This window comes from Triticum dicoccoides, chromosome 2B (assembly GCF_002162155.2).
Source record: "Triticum dicoccoides isolate Atlit2015 ecotype Zavitan chromosome 2B, WEW_v2.0, whole genome shotgun sequence".
Taxonomy (NCBI): domain Eukaryota; kingdom Viridiplantae; phylum Streptophyta; class Magnoliopsida; order Poales; family Poaceae; genus Triticum; species Triticum dicoccoides.
Window position 1 is genome coordinate 398,231,950 of NC_041383.1, and position 18,046 is coordinate 398,249,995.

Here is an 18,046-nt window from a genome sequence, read left to right on the forward strand (position 1 = left end):
TCTGTGAGTTCGATACCCTCTTTCTCTGTGTTTGTTCAAGCTAGATCTGAGAGGACGTGGTCGTAGGGTTAGATGTGCAAGCATGTGCTAGGGTTGATTTGTGCATTGATCTTTGAGCAGATACTAGATTTTGATGTAGTGATACCTATTTGTGCTGGATCTGTGTAGATTGAGTAGTATGGTAATGATGAACACTATGGATTCGTTGCTAGTTGTGTACGATTTATAGCATGCTAGAGTAGCTATTTATGATGAACAAAATGGAATCATAGCTAGTTCTGATGTTGTGGTAGCTATTGGTAATGGATTCATATCTAGTTGGCATGTATGCTCCTACTTTCATAGATCGTATTGTTGCCATGTTGTGGTACTGTGTGTTATGCTTACCGTATATGCGTGATACGATTGTAGGATATGATCACGCAGACGCAATATCTTAGTCATGCCCTTGTCCTGTCGGACATCCAGTTTGCGGCCTCCTATGTCGAGGACTCGTAGTCCCTCGTCGATCAGGACATGCCTTTTGATTCAAAGGTGTTCAAGGTTTTACCTTCTTGCTTTGTGCCTGTTGTGCTCGTTGAGCCAACTAACAATTCTGCTGCCGCTGCACTGAAGGCCAAGAAGGATGGTAGGGGGAACAACATGAAGTGGCAGCTGTTCATGTCTACGTTCGTGCTAAGCAAGATGTGCGAGCTCATCTTTAGTGGGGTTAGGACTGATAAGGGCTTCAAGGAGGTGCACTTGAACACCGTTGCGAAGCAGGTGTTCGAGTTCTATGGCAAAGAGGTGACCGCCAACCAGGTGTACAACCACCTAAGGAAGTGGAGAGCTCGATAGATCCAAATGTCCAAGCTCAAAGACCTTAGCAGTGCCTCCTGGGATCAGAGCACTACACTGGCAATGTCGCGGTTAGCTCATGTCCTCTTGTTTTGCACACTGCCATTGTCTTGTAGCAACTAACAGCCCTTCTTCTTCTATCTTAGGACTACCCCAAGGACGCTGAGTTCCTTAACACACCCATCCAAAACTACAACCAAATGCAACACATCTTCTCCTTCGGCCTGGCAACTGGCAAGCATGCCATGGGCTCCAAAGAGCCTCTCGGTTCTCCCATGCCAGAGTTCCCAGGCACCCGGACGCAGAGGCAATCCTTTATGGCCCTGACAAGCCATTTGAGCATGTTCCTGTGCTCGATAGGAAGAGGAAGAGGGGCGGCCTGATGGACGAGGAGATCAGTGTCTTCAGCAGCATGACTGAGGCAGTGAAGGAGGTGGCAACCACCATTAGGGAGAGCAAGGCCGTTGACGTCCACCCTAGCCTGTACAACACCGTCATGGAGCAAGGTGGCTTCAACGATGAGGCTCTCATGGCAGCTCTCAGCCACCTGCTGGATAACAAGGCCCAGGGTGTTGGGTTTGTTGCCATGGCAGACGCCCACAGGGTGATGTGGCTCGGGAGCTGGTTGGGCAAGCACTACTACTAGAGCTTGCTACTGGTTACCGTGTGCATGATCCTCGACGGATATGGCAATGGCGACAAGGACGACGATGACGATGACGCCGATGTATATCTTGTCTAGCTAGGCCTTGAAAACAATCTGATGGTCTGTATATTTTGGTGAGATGGTATATACTAACCTCTCACGGTGATTGTCAGGGTGATCACAAACTTGCGGTGGTAGGATGACACCCTCTTTTGGATGTGATGGTGGTAGGATGACACCATAGTAGTGCTAGGTTAGAAATTGCTATGCCATATGATCATGCATGCATACTACTTATGCTTCATTGCTTGCTTCTTGATTGTTCTTTTGCTTGTTGCTTCAACTTTCGCTCTTGTGCACTGCTAGGACAAATGGTATGCGGTGTTCGTCGGGAGGGCACCAAGGGTTTACAGTTCATGGGAAGCTTGCAGTGAACAAGTGGCATCTAATAGCAACATCAGCCATAGAGGGTTTATGATACGGGGCTAACCCGGTGTAGGCCGATCTTTCACGTTTGGAGTGGGATCCCTCGAGGAACACGATGAACACGGGGAAGAACAGAGAGAAATCAAAAGGGGAAACACTCAAGAACAAGTCCAAATCACACATCCACTACACAATCAAACACACAAGATCACAAGGTACATGAACAACAAAGAGAAAGATACAAGGTAGAGTTCATCCCAAATCCTATGAAGGAGATGAGGGCTTGAATCCTAGAAGGATCTTCCCACGAAGGGGGTCTTGAATCCCGCGGGATCTTCTCACATGGAGGTCTTGAACTCCATGGGAGTGGTAGTCTCTCTCTCTCAAGAGTAGAGGTAGGAGCAAAGCCCACCTAAGAATGAGCTATCATATTTGCTAACCCTAGAAAGGAGGTGGAGGTGGTCTATTTATAGTCTAAGCCACGAAGGGGTAAGTGGGAGAGGGATACAAGGCCAAAGGCCAGCGGCTGCGCACACAGGCGTCGGACGTCCGGTGGGGGTCGGACGTTCGGAAGCTCGGGACGGTCCGGACGTCCGGAAGACTTCGGACTTCTGTAAATTCTCCTCTGTCGCCGTAGCACCGGGCGTCCGGTCAGTGTCAGTCGTTCGTGCGCTGGGACTTGTCGGACGTCCGGTGTTTGTCGGTCGTCCGGCCGCTGTAGCTTTCGTCGGCAGGTCTCTTAGGCTGGCTGGAGCTCCAGGTGTCGGACGTCCGGTGTAGTCCGGTCGTCCGGGCGCTGTAGGGGTGTCGGACGTCCGGTGGCTTCCGGTCGTCCGGTCGTTGTAGACTCCGCAGCTCCTTCTTCTTCCGTCTTCGCTTCCATGCCTCCCTCGCGGATGGTGTAGTTGTTCCTTGGCGCTTGCACTCCTCCTCGACATCCGTGAAGCTCCGACAATACCTATGAATGCACATGGGAGAAGTGTTAAGTAGTATACCATCCTCGAAGGGGTCAAGTGAGCACGTGTAAAGGAGAAGATTCACCTTTATGTATGAGAAGTAGAGGTCGCACGTGTCACTTGCCAAACAGACTCTTGACATGGTGATGACCGTAGGATGCTCCACATCATCCCCTCCCCCTTGGAAATGATCTGACCTCGGATCGAAAACTAAATCACCATGGGAAAGAGATGCTGGTGCCGTGTCGAAGTGGTCGGTCACCAAGCACTCATCATCTTGAAACTCGAAATGGGCACTCTCCAATGTCGCACCGTCTAGTGATTCCTTCAAAAGAAGCAATAACAACAAACACTTGGAAAGACAAATGTGGTTAGCGTTAGTGCAAAACCAAGCATTCAAGAGGTGATTCACCAAACAAGTGTCATCATCAAGCATAGCATCGGGTGTGACAAAGGATTGTGACATGGCATGTAAGCATATCAATCGAGCACAACTAAAAATATCATGTGGACAAGTATGCAAATGTGAGGTAGAGATGCAAATATGTGTGACAAGATAAGAAGCATCTACCTCGAGGTCATAGTAAGCATTCACAAATTACTCAATGAAAGGTCTATGGTAGGCATAGGAAGTATTCACAACACCAAATAAAATGAAGTGTCTAAACACATGGGTCAAGTGCAAGATAATCCAAGCGTAATGTGGATAGGGTGTAGTGAATATAGTGTGGCACTCAACACAATAGAAAGAGCAAGTGTTCATCATGTGTGAGGCAATCAAGTCAAGCATGTGACAAGCAAAGGGACATGGCATATGTGAAGAAATGATATTTGTGCAACCAATCATATTATAGTAGCAAGTAGACCAAGGATTGGATGCAACACACAAGGTATATATATCATGAAGCATGGAAATGTGGCAATCATGGGTGAAAGCAATATCTCGAACATGCGTGCAAATGGTGCAAGCAACACATGAAGTATGATCCACAATATCCAAGCTCAAGAAGGAGGTCACCTTGAAGGCGTGTCCTTGTGCATTCTTCACAATGCCGAATTGGAAGCAAATACGGTGTAGAAGCGAGTCGTGGTAGAATGTATGAGGCTCGCTCTCAAGAGCTCGAATGGTCAACTCACATGAAGTGGAAGTCGACACAAAGTCCAAGTATCCTACACATGCACAAAACAAAACAAAGAAAGTATGCGCATGGTAGACAAACACATCATCCATCATGATGGTTCTCATCTTTTGCACAAAACCATTAGAAGCACAAGTGCATGAATAAGATGATGCAACAATGGCAATATTCATGGCACTAGGTATATGGTGCAAAGAAGTAAGACAAGCATGCTTCACAAGAAATATGTCAAAAGCTCCAAATATATTTGAGAATGCTATGGGGGCAATCTCATTAGCAAGACGAGAAGCATTGTTGCACTCAATACATGGCAAGTCATCTAGCATGAGAGAGGCAACACATGGAGATATATGACAAGAAATAATATGAATCATGTGCAAAGCATATAGATGTGACAACCACATGAAATGAGCAAGTATGAATCATTGGTGATGCAACATAAGCAAGCATAGTAATCAAGTCGTGCAAACTAGTGGAGCGAAGATGCAACATACTAGAGTAAATCATGGCAATCATGTCATGTGAGCAAATAATAAGCATAGGGGGTGCACATGACATATCGCAAGCACAAACACAAAGCAAGATGGAAGTATCATCATAGGAATGATGCACAAAAGGAGCATGGCAAGAACAAGCAATATCTCCACCAAGCTTGCAAATACACATACAAGTACAAGAATCAATTATGTGTAATGCAAAGCATGGGTCACAAATGCATGTCATAGGCATAGGAATAAGCATATCATGCAAAGCGAACATGGCAAGATGGGCAAATGATATATAATGGACAATAAGCCATAACCAAGTGAGGGCCATGTAGAATGAATGCGCGACGTCTATGCGTGAAGAGAGCGGTGGGAAAGACAATCCATGGGATCCCAAATCATCGTTGCTCTCTAGAGCTCGTTTTGTCAACTCGTGGGATTGCGAGGTTGACAAGTATTCATGGGTACCTACACAAAAGAGACACAAACCAAAGAAATTGTGCGCGTGGTAAATGTACACATCATCCATCATGATGTGTATGTGCACGTGTGAGTTAGCACAAGATAAGAAATGCTCAAAGAAATTTGATGCATGGTATAAGAACATGTCATCCATCATGAAAGAATAGTTATTATGTATGACACGATGGGGATGCAAATTGAGCATACAATTATATGGCACATCAATAGGATTTTCATTCATGGGGAGCATATGGTTCACACAAGTATTTGGATCATGCAATGAATGGGATGGATCAAAATCTCCTACAATGCATGAGGAAACTATGGGGGTCTCCTCATGAGCAATATCGGAAACATCACATGGAGAAAATGGACAACATCCAAAACAATGCATATCCGAAGCTAGGTGGGCATGGCATGGCATATGAGATAAATTATGCAAAGGGAGCATATCAATATCATCACAAGAAAAACAAATGCCAATAACCATGGGTTTGGCATCTATGCCATAAGTGCAAATTGGGTTTATTTTAATGACCTATGCATGGTCACTATGAAGAGATTGCAAATATGACATATGATTGATCTCATGCATAGCATATGACAAGTCAAGCGGATTAGCAAACATGATGTGACCTAAGGAATTGTCACAAGAAATCCTATGTAACATGGCATCACTACTAATAGACTCCACATGATAATCATCAAACTCATCATAAATGGGCAAATCATCGCATGGGGAAATCGTACTAGCATGAAGCAAGGTACTAGGTGGATCAACATCATGCAAGCAATCAATGTTAAGAATGTCCACTAGTGGGACTAGACCATCACCTTCACCTATGTTACATTTGTCATTCCACTCAAGTGGTTTAGGTGAGGTGGGAAAGACCAAATGGTGGTCAATATCTTCATCTTGATGGAACCATGTGGGGGGTGCATCATATTCCACCATGGCCATCGTCTTGTCCAAAGGGAGGACGAAGTCGTCGAGGATCGGCGCGTCATCATAAATGGAACCTAGCACCAAATGAGAAGACACAATAGAGGTAGAGGTCAAGTTGTTAGAAATGCAAATGGCCTCACGAGACGTACCAACTATCTCACTCTCTCTATGTGGTGGTTCACTCACTCCTTCAAAATAGGTGCATTCAAACTCACGTATGGTGGAGTCACTCATCTCACTCAAGTGGTGGGGGTTGTGGCTCTCCTCACATGGGATTTGTGGCAACACATCATATATGGGGCTAGTGGTGAAGTCACTCTCACTCTCACTATGGTGGCAAAAGTCACTCAAGTCATCATACGTCGCCATGGTCGAAGGGAGAATCCCATGCTCAACCATCTCATCATTGTTGCCATGGATGAAGGCCGAAGATGGCACATCATCACTCTCCTCCATGACCGAAGGGAAAATCCCATGCTCGATCATCTCGTCATCGTCGCCGTGGATGAAGGCCGAAGATGGCACATCATCACTCTCGCCTCCAAAGATGGAAGCATCATCCTTGCTCGCCACCTTGTCGCTCGCCTCCAAAGCTTGGTCCTTGAAGGTCTCCGTAGTCGTACTCGTCGCTGCACCGTCTTGAAAAAGAGTCAAGGTAGACTCGGCACCATCAATGCCACAAAGAGGGATGGCAGTGAAGTCGAACTTGGGAGCATCGTCTTGGAGCTCGTCGGGCTTGGACATCTTGGTGGTACTATCCTCATGCTCGTTCTCATGGAGCTTGGTCGCCGCGAAGTTTGCTTGGGGTGGAGAAGCCTTGGCCTTCATGAGTTCTTGTTCCACCTTGAGAGCACCAATGTAGTTGTCGTCGAGGGACTCATAGTTCTCGAGGAAGATTGTCTTGGAGATGTCGTTGTTCAATCCCATCATGAAGTGGAACTTCATCCAAATGGGGTCGTCCATGCCGGCTCGTCACAAGGCATTCTTCATCTCCTTGAAGTATGCATCGATGGACTTGGATCCTTGAATGGTGTTCTCCAATTGGCGTTGAAGTTGTTTCGTGTAGGTTGGAGGCACAAACTCTCGTCGCAAAGCTCTCTTCGTCTTGGGCCAACTCATATTGTAGCTCTCCGAAGGTGTGTGAAGCCACCATGTCGAGGCATAGTCGTGGAAGTTTCTTGTGGCGCACTTCACTTGATCTTCGGGACGAACTTGATGTAGCTTGAGGTAGTCGTCCATCAAACGCTCCCACTCGAGGTACTTCTCGGGTTCTTGAGTTCCATAGAAAGGAATCGCATGGTCGATGTCGAGGTTGTAGCAGCTCGTGGAAGTCGCGGACTTGAGCTTGGGGAGCTTCTCTTGAGCGTAGTCTTGAGGTGCTTGTTGGCGAAGATGCCGAATATCCGAAGGCAAAGATGCCTTGAAGTCGCTTGGCTAAGATGCCAAGAGAGATGGTGAGGTCGTTGAGCGGTTGTTGGTGTTGAGCTCTTGACCTTCACATTCTTGTTGGTGATGGTGTCGATGTCGATGTGATCTTGCCGGAGATGGTAGCTCGAAATCATGTGCTCTTGAGCGTCTTCTCGAAGATGAGGAAGATTGCTTGTAGGACTTGATGAGGGCTTTGATCTCCTCCATTTGAGCTTGCATCTTGGCATCGGAGTTGTTGTTCGTGGCATCGAACTCGTCGTTTTTGTTGTAGACCGAAGGTGAAATGCCTTGCCTAACCATCACAAGACCCGAGTAGAGGTGAGTAGGAAATGAGATAAACAATACCAAGTTACCTTTTCCCAAAGTTGAGGATGTATCCCGTTTCACTCAATGTGAAATGAAAGAATAGTGGAATTGGTACCGGACTTGTTCACTTACACCTATCAAGTAAAGCTTATGGTAGAGCTCGGTGAGGATAGTGGCACAAAAATTTGATGTAAAATGTTAGCAAGAGTCAATAATGTTGAAAGAGATTCACAAATTCGCAAGCGAAACAAGTAGACCAATAGCAATATGTGGCACACGGAAACACACACACAGATAGATAAATGGGGTCGTGCAACCAAGGAATGAGCACAAAATGTGGAATCCACGGAAAACGCTCGTGTTGCACAACTCAAGAGAGACGCTAGCACGATTGCTCAATAGGCGGATATGACACTTGTGCACAACCTATAAGATGCAAAATGGATAAACTTTCTATCCCAAGTATGCTATATATGTATGGTTCCCGGTGTTTCGCACACAATGATCCAAAATGATCAAGTATGATAACATATGATATATTGTGATGCTATGGCTATTGCTTACAAGCTCTTTGCTCTCTCTTTTTCTTTGCTTAAAAGCTTTATTCTCTCTTCTTTTTTTGGCCACTTTGCACAAACCAAGATAGCAATTGTGTATATGCGGGAACAAACTTGAGACACAATGGATGATATGATACCAAGATGATATGGTATGTATGCTATGGGAAGTATGATCACTAATGTGCACAAGTCACGTTGCCGGCAATACTCAAATGGCTAGTCTCGATAGGCAAGTAATGCAAAATGGGATAATGGTTATCAATGCAATTGCAAGGGGAATATACAATGGTGTCGTCGAGGTTACCGTCCTTTGCGATGATGAGTGGCGGTGTTCTTGATGTAGATACCAAGATGATGGAGACTCGTCCCTAAGTAGCCGAAACACCTTAGGAAACGGAAAAAAAAACGCGAACTCAAAATCTCAAATGACAAATGTCAAATGGTGGTAGCGGAAAGCGGTGGAGGTTTGCACTTGGCAATGCGGAAGTGGTGGTGGTGGTTAATGAAGTAGCAATTGTCCCTAAGTAGCCGAAACACCTTAGGAGACTTGAATCACTACTCAAGCAACCACTAATGATATATGGAACAAAATGGGTTAGGTTGCGGAAGTCGGTGGTGGCTATGCGGATGATATGGTGGAAGGCCTAAGCAAACTTGCCAAATTTTCGAAAATTTGATGGAGTCAAATTGTGTTGGTGGTATTTTGTGGGAAGGGGGATGACAAGAGCTTCAAAACGAGCTAAAGAACATCAAAATTGGAGTTCGGATGAATTAGTTATGGACAAAACAAAAATCAGCCGAAGTCTGAAACTACAGGTTACGGACGTTCGGAAAGGTCGGATGTCCGGGGCGTCGGACGTCCGGAAAAGTCGGAAATCCGTAAATTTGGCTCGGGTTAGGGGTTCCGGTCGTCCGGAAAAGGTGGGACGTCTGGTGCTTCGTGCGGGTCCGGACGTCCGTAAAACGCCGGTCGTCCGGTGGGTCGGGGTCAACGCGAAAGTTGAGTTCCGGGACGCTATTTTGGGCGGAAAATGGAGATTTCGGGGTCAAAATTGACGAGATTTTGTGGATGGAAGATGGGGAAACTTGGGGAAATGCTAGATCCACTCGAAACCAAGCAAATCCATGGATCAAAATCAACAAAACATCATCAAACCAACAAATCACAAAAATATTTGGGGCTATTTTTGGTGGGGATTTTCGGATTTTGGGGAAGAACACAACAAAACAAGGCTAGAAAACGGTGGGAGGAACTCCTAATACGTGATCAACGTGGCTCATGATACCATATGATATGGGGCTAACCCGGTGTAGGCCGATCTTTAACGTTTAGAGTGGGATCCCTCGAGGAACATGATGAACACGGGGAAGAACGGAGAGAAATCACAAGGGGAAACACTCAAGAACAAGTACAAATCACACATCCACTACACAATCAAACACACAAGATCACAAGGTACATGAACAACAAAGATAAAGATACAAGGTAGAGTTCATCCAAAATCCTATGAAGGAGATGAGGGCTTGAATCCTAGAATGATCTTCCCACGAAGGGGGTCTTGAATCCCGCGGGATCTTCTCACATGCAGGTCTTGAACTCCATGGGAGTGGTAGTCTCTCTCTTTATCAAGAGTAGAGGTAGGAGCAAAGCCCATCTAAGAATGAGCTATCATATTTGCTAACCCTAGAAAGGAGGTGGAGGTGGTCTATTTATAGTCTAAGCCACGAAGGGGTAAGTGGGAGAGGGATACAAGGCCAAAGGCCAGCGGCTGCGCACACAGGCGTCGGACGTCCTCTGGGGGTCGGACGTCCGGAAGCTCGGGACGGTCCGGACGTCCGGAAGACTTCGAACTTCCGTAAATTCTTCTCTGTCGCCGTAGCACCGGTCGTCCGGTCGGTGTCGGTCGTCCGTGCATTGGGACTTGTCGGACGTCCGGCGTTTGTCGGTCGTCCGGCCACTGTAGTTTTCGTCGGCACGTCTCTTGGGCTGGCTGGAGCTCCAGGTGTCGGACGTCCGGTGTAGTCCGGTCATCCGGGCGTTGTAGGGGTGTCGAACGTCCGGTGGCTTCCGGTCGTCCGGTCGCTGTAGACTCTGCAGCTCCTTCTTCTTCCGTCTTCGCTTCCATGCCTCCCTCGCGGATGGTGTAGTTGTTCCTTGGCGCTTTCACTCCTCCTCGACATCCGTGAAGCTCCGACAATACCTATGCATGCACACGGGAGAAGTGTCAAGTAGTGTACCATCCTCGAAGGGGTCAAGTGAGCACGTGTAAAGGAGAAGATTCACCTTTATGTATCAGAAGTAGAGGTCGCACGTGTCACTTGCCAAAGAGACTCTTGACATGGTGATGACCGTAGGATGCTCCGCATCAGTTTAAGACAAGGTAGGCAGTGGAAGAAGCTTACGCCAACTACGTGCGAAAGCACAGAGCTAGCGTGGTTGAAGTTGGCAGCGTTGCAGTTGCCAAGTCGGCACCACGCCTTGCAGTGAAGAACTTCATCATCATTGTGCAATTCGTCGCCATTGTAGTGATGTGGCGTTCGTGTGCTAGATGTGATCATGTGTAAAGTAATCTCACCACATAGGGTACATGATTAGCACACCTCGCACCATGTGTGCAACCAAACACCGTGCTTATCTGTGAGTTCAGACAATGCGGGCAACCAAACATTATGCGCTAAGTTATGACCTAATGCAAGAGAAGTAGATGCGGGCAACCAAATAATATGCCGATGTTGCATTACAGCGTGCATTTTCTCAACCATCCTCCATTGAGCCATGCTGAGCAAAGCCAGGGCCACTAGCTACGACTGAGAAATGTGCCCGTAATCTTTGCAAGGAGCAAATTTGGCGCTTTGGATTACCGGTGCGTTTGACTAGTCCTGATTTTAGAGGAACGGTGGAATCAATAGTTGTGCAAAGAGGGTACATGGTTGCACGCGTGGAGAAGAGCGGGATAATACCTCGCTTAGATAGGCGAGAAGGAGGTCGCGCAGCTCACGATCATCGATCGACGCTCTGACCCCTACGTCTACCTCGACGACCTCAATTCGGAGGAGGAGGAGGATGGGGAGGAGAAATACATCGACACTGATGAGGAGGACGACGACTAGACAGCACCGTCGATGGACTAGTTTATGTAGTAGTAGCAATGTAGAATAGCAACGTTGCATATTTTGAAAGTCACTTACCAACACTGATGTAGGGTGGAACCCTATAGCGTCGATCTTTCACGTTTGGAGTGGATCCTACGGGGAATCACGAAGAACACGCGGAAGCACAAAGGGAAACTTGGGGGAAAACGAGAGGGAATCACTCAACCAACAAGGAATCGATCACACAAGTGCTAGATCATCGAATACATAGAGTAACATATGATCCACAATCAACAAAGGGAAAGGATACAACGGAATCGTTCTTCTCCTAGAGGAGGCCTTGATGTTCTTCCCTAAAGAGGGGTCTTGAATCCGCTTGGGGATCTTCTCCGGAGAGGTCCTGATCTCCGAGGAGAAGTATCCAAGTGGATGAGCAAAGGCTCTCACACAAATATGAGCTAATCCAATGCTAAATCTCAAAAGGAGGAGGAGGAGTCCTATTTATAGGCTAGGGGGTCGAAGGGGTACACGGGCTCAGCCCAACACGCGCACACAGGCGCTGGCCGGATGATCCGGGTCCGAAGCCGGATGATCCGGGCTGGTCCGGATGGTCCGGGTGGAGGCCCGGATGATCCGGAGACTCGGCTGGTGGAGGCGCAGGGCCGGATGTCCGGCTGGCGGTCTGGACGTCCGGGCAGGGTCTGGATGATCCGGGACGGGGTCCGGATGATCCGGCTTCAGGGGGGAGGCTTCTAAAGTGAGCTAATCCAACCAATCTTGCTTGCACAATGGAAAGAGCCACGGGCTTATCTCTCCAGCGAATTAAATTAGCTAAAGGTGTAGTCTTCGGTCGAATTAGCCGGATCGTCCGGATGGGGGTCCGGATCGTCCGGGCTCTGTCCGGATCATCCGGGCCGCCGTCCGGATCGTCCGGCCAGTCTGGTCCTTGGCGCTTTTCCTCTCCGTCTTCACGTATGTCTTCCGCTTCCGGTTCTCCTTGCTCCCTATCTTCTTCACGGTGAAGTCCTTAGTACCTGAGTATGCATAGCGTTTCCGTTTGAGGTAGTAACCATGTCTCATGTGAATCGAAAGGGAATTGAGAGAGGAGAGATGTCACCTCGGTTTCGAGAGCTCTTGCACGTGCTCGAGTCATAGGTCCAAGTGGTGTCATAGAGGATGTAGATGCGTCCATGGGGATGATCATGGGATGCTCCGCATCATCTCCCCCCCCCTTGTGAAAGATCCGACCTCGGATCAAAATCTTCATCACCATGGTACGGGGATAGATCGGAGATGTTGAAGATGTCGCTCACATTGTACTTGTCGCGTGGGAGGTCGATCTTGTAAGCGTTGTTGTTGTAGCGTGCTAGCATCTTGAATGGTCCGTCGGCTCGAGGGAGAAGCTTGGACTTGCGTTCATTGGGGAAGCGGTCCTTGCGAAGGTGCAGCCACACTAGGTCTCCGATGTTGAATAACATGGGTTGCTTGTTGATGTTGAGCTTGGACGCTAGTCGTTGTACTTGGCGCTCGATTGTGTTTCTTGTATCTTCATGCATCTTCTTGATGTAGCTTGCACGGGCACTTGCGTCGAGGTTGGTGCGCTTAGTATGTCTAATGGGGACAATGGGTTGAAGCCGTAGACGACCTCGAAGGGGGACTTGCCGGTGGTCGAATGTCTTGCACGGTTGTAAGCGTACTCGGCGATGGGTAGACACGCCTCCCACTCCTTGATGTTCTTTTTGATCAACACACGAAGTAGAGTGGATAGTGTTCGGTTCGTCACCTCCGTTTGGCCGTCGGTTTGAGGATGGTATGCGGATGAGAACAAGAGCTTGATTCCGAGCTTGGCGCATAGAGTCTTCCAAAAGTAACTCAAGAACTTGACGTCGCGGTCGGAGACGATTGTCTTTGGTACTCCATGGAGGCGCAAGATTTCCCTACAAAAGAGATTTGCAATATGTGAAGCATCGTCTACCTTATTGCAAGGAATGAAATGTGCCATCTTAGAAAATCTATCCACAACAACAAAAACAGAATCCTTTCCATTTTGAGTTCTAGGCAAACCAAGTACAAAATCCATGCTAATGTCTTCCCAAGGTTGATAAGGAATAGGAAGAGGCATGTAAAGACCATGAGATTGAGCTTTTGACTTAGCTTTGCGGCATGTAGAGCATCGGGTGGTGAAGCGTGAGACGTCTCGAAACATCTTGGGCCAAAAGTAGTTCTTGGAGAGCGTGGCGAAGGTCTTGTCGCGTCCAAAATGTCCCATGAGTCCGCCTCCATGAGCCTCTTGCAAAAGGAGCAAACGAAGAGAAGACTCGGGAATGCATATTTTGTTAGCTCTCATAAGATAACCATCCTTGAGGTAATATTGTTCCCAAGATGTATGCGTCAAACATTTAGCATAATGAGATGCAAAAGATGGATCATTAGCATACAAATCTTTTATGTGCTCAAAGCCAATAACATTCAACTCAAGTTTAGTCACGAGCGTGCATATGCGAGAAAGTGCATCGGCAACTACATTTTCCTTACCCTTAATGTACTTGATCACATATGGGAAAGATTCGATAAATTCACTCCATTTTGCATGTCGCTTGTTAAACTTAGTTTGACCTTTTAAGTACTTAAGCGTTTCGTGATCGGTATGGATGACAAACTCATGCGGTCTAAGATAATGTTCCCAAACATGTAGTACACGCACTAGAGCATACAATTCTTTGTCATATGTGGGATAGTTAAGTTGAGCACCGGAGAGTTTCTCACTAAAATATGCAATGGCTCGTTTTTCTTGCAATAAAACTCCGCCAATTCCGGTACCACTTGCATCACAATGAACCTCAAAAGTTTTGTGAAAATTGGGCAAAGCAAGAATCGGAGCATGAGTAAGCAAAGACTTGAGCTCATCCAAAGTGGTTGATTGCAAATTTCCCCAAACAAAAGGAGTATTCTTCTTGCTCAAAGCATGCAAAGGAGCGGCTATTGTGCTAAAGTTTTTCACAAATCGGCGATAAAATCCTGCAAGGCCAAGGAAACTACGCACTTGTTGCAAATTGGTTGGTTGGGGCCAAGTTTTAATTGCCTCAATTTTAGTTTCGTCAACATGAACACCTTTTGAAGAGACAACAAATCCCAAGAAAACCACTTTGTCAACACCAAACGTGCATTTTTTCAAATTTGCATAAAGGCTTTCCTTGCGAAGGATTTGCAAAACATATTTAACATGATTAATATGGTCTTTCATTGTTTTGCTAAACACAAGAATGTCATCAAAGTAAACCACAACAAAGACTCCAATATAAGGTCGAAGTACATGATGCATGAGACGCACAAAAGTTCCGGGAGCTTCTGACAAACCCATAGGCATAACCAACCACTCATATAGGCCAAATTTGGTTTTAAAAGCAGTTTTCCATTCATCACCTTCTTGAATGCGAATTTGATAATAGCCACTTTTAAGATCTATTTTTGAGAAAAAGTTGGCTCCACTAAGTTCATCAAGCATATCATCTAAGCGAGGAATGGGATGCCTATAGCGAATGGTAATAGCATTTATAGGTCTACAATCGGAACACAAGCGGAAACTTCCATCGGGCTTAGGCACAAGTATAACGGGAACGGCACAAGGGCTTAAGCTTTCACGTACATGACCGTTGTCGATGAGTTGTTGTACTTGCTGTTGGATTTCCATTGTCTCTTCGGGATTGACATGGTATGGAGCTTTGTTTGGAAGTGGCGCTCCGGGGATGAGGTCGATTCGATGCTCAATGCCTCGAAGTGGAGGTAGACCCGGAGGTAGCTCATCGGGGAAAACATCTTGGAATTCCTGCAAAAGAGATTGAAACACTAAAGGTAGCTCGTGAGAAGTGTTAGTTTTTGGTTCTCCATCCTTGCACACAAGGACAAAGTGCATCACACTCGATGGGTTCTCACACACTTCTCTTATCTCACTTTTGGTGGCAAATAAGATGAGGTTTTTCTCTCTAGGCGAAGAGGCGCTCAAGTTTGGCTTGTGGCTCTCACTCACTTTTTGGTAGCTCACTTTCTCACTCTTCTCTCTTTGGTTGGTGGCTTGTTTGTCGGCTATCACTTGACTAGGAGACATGGGTCGTAGGACATATTCTTTTCCTTTCATCTTGAAGGTATAGTGGTTTGTACGCCCATTGTGGAAGACACCACGGTCGAATTGCCATGGCCGCCCAAGGATATGATGTAGGGTGGAACCCTATAGCGTCGATCTTTCACGTTTGGAGTGGATCCTACGGGGAATCACGAAGAACACGCAGAAGCACAAAGGGAAACTCGGGGGAAAACGAGAGGGAATCACTCAACCAACAAGGATTCGATCACACAAGTGCTAGATCATCGAATACATAGAGTAACATATGATCCACAATCAACAAAGGGAAAGGATACAACGGAATCGTTCTTCTCCTAGAGGAGGCCTTGATGTTCTTCCCTAAAGAGGGGTCTTGAATCCGCTTGGGGATCTTCTCCGGAGAGGTCCTGATCTCCGAGGAGAAGTATCCAAGTGGATGAGCAAAGGCTCTCACACAAATATGAGCTAATCCAATGCTAAATCTCAAAAGGAGGAGGAGGAGTCCTATTTATAGGCTAGGGGGTCGAAGGGGTACACGGGCTCAGCCCAACACACACACACATGCGCTGGCCGGATGATCCGGGTCCGAAGCCGGATGATCCGGGCTGGTCCGGATGGTCCGGGTGGAGGCCCGGATGATCCGGAGACTCGGCTGGTGGAGGCGCAGGGCCGGATGTCCGGCTGGCGGTCCGGACGTCCGGGCAGGGTCCGGATGATCCGGCTTCAGGGGGGAGGCTTCTGTAGTCTTCGGTGGAATTAGCCGGATCATCCGGATGGGGGTTCGGATCGTCCGGGCTCTGTCTGGATCATCCGGGCCGCCGTCCGGATCGTTCGGCCAGTCTGGTCCTTGGCGCTTTTCCTCTCCGTCTTCACGTATGTCTTCCGCTTCCGGTTCTCCTTGCTCCCTATCTTCTTCAGGTGAAGTCCTTGGTACCTGAGTATGCATAGCGTTTTCGTTTGAGGTAGTAACCATGTCTCATGTGAATCGAAAGGGAATTGAGAGAGGAGAGATGTCACCTCGGTTTCGAGAGCTCTTGCACGTGCTCGAGTCATAGGTCCAAGTGGTGTCGTAGAGGATGTAGATGCGTCCATGGGGATGATCATGGGATGCTCCGCATCAAACACTCTATGATGGCAAAATATGTGTACACATTTTGACCACTAAATATGTGTAATCTAGTTCCAAATAATATAATTGATAATTATCATACTGATACATGTGTTTACATACATCAAATTGAGCTTAAATTGTCCCTACAATTTTGAAGGGTGCGAAAAAAACGAAGGCAGCCCTTTGACAACCTTGTGTTTGTTCACATGTCTGATAGCCTTTAAACCTATATGAAATACGCTCCATATGTGATAAAATATACTGGTTGCCTTTACTAGAGATGCTCTTACTTGTCGCTTATTTTTCTCTAGACAGGGCAGGTAATATATAGATAATATGTAATATGCATGGTAGGTTGCCTTTAATAATACGCACTTCATAATTACATTTGGCACATACTGGTTGAAATATACTGTTCTCCCACATCTTGTTGTGGCTCTTCTATTGAATCACTTCTCTTCTTTGAGGAACAGTGGCAGTTCTAAACACTCTTTAGATGACACCATGGCCTATGAGTAAAAACACACACTTATAAAGTCAAGAAAGCAATAAAATAATATTATTTAATAACATAAACTCACAAAAACAAACTCGCCATATTAGAGCATCTACAGCCGGACTTGATAAATCCGACCCCTCAAACGCCCGCGGACCGCCCGGGCGCGTCCGCAGACAGTGACCAGTCACCCCTTAAAAAACACATTCCACATCCGGATACCTCAAATCCATATTATTACATGCAACGTGAAACCTAATCTACCCGTAGCTCGTCCGGTTCCGCTCCCTGCTCGCCCGGCTCCACCCTGGCCATGTCCGACGGCTGGCTATGCTCCTCAGAGTGTTGGGCCAGTCGCCGGCAAGGTAGGGTAGGGCATGGGACACGAGCTGGCTCACGGGACTCAAGGCCCCGCCATCTCCCATGCCGTACTCTTCCTTGTCAGAGACCAGAACCAGAACGGTGCCGGTGGACGTCAGATCGATGATGGGTCCATCCGGGGACGAACCGCCGACGTCCACCATGATGCGGTTGCGGCGCACGGACTGATGCGCCATACAAGGCGCCGGAGAATGCAACTCCGCCTCGCCGACATCTGCTGCCGCGGGGGCTGTCGATGCCTCCCGCGCTCGATGCCCATGGTGCGTCCCAATGCTTGGCGCGCCACCGGAGGGGTTGCGCGTCCGCTAGCGCATTCGCCTACATCATTCCTAGGGGCTTGGAGCAAGCCACTTCTTGGACTTATTGATCCTCTCATTGGTGAGGCAATGGTGATACCAGAGGGAGTCATCGTTGCAAACCTTCATGGCTTCAAGGAGATAGTGCTGGAAACGGGTTGTGTGGAAGTGGTTAACCTCTGGAACACTCGCCATGATTCCCGTTTAGTTGTCGTACCCATTTTTCTGCAAATTGGAGAGTTCTGTAATAGTTTTGATTTTTCTTTGTAATTGAACAAGTATCTAGATCAGCAAACCATCTTGCACATCTGTGTGCCAGCATGCTTGTAAATTGGATACGATCGAAAGCTGGATCGATGGACCTCCTGGTTTTCTGATA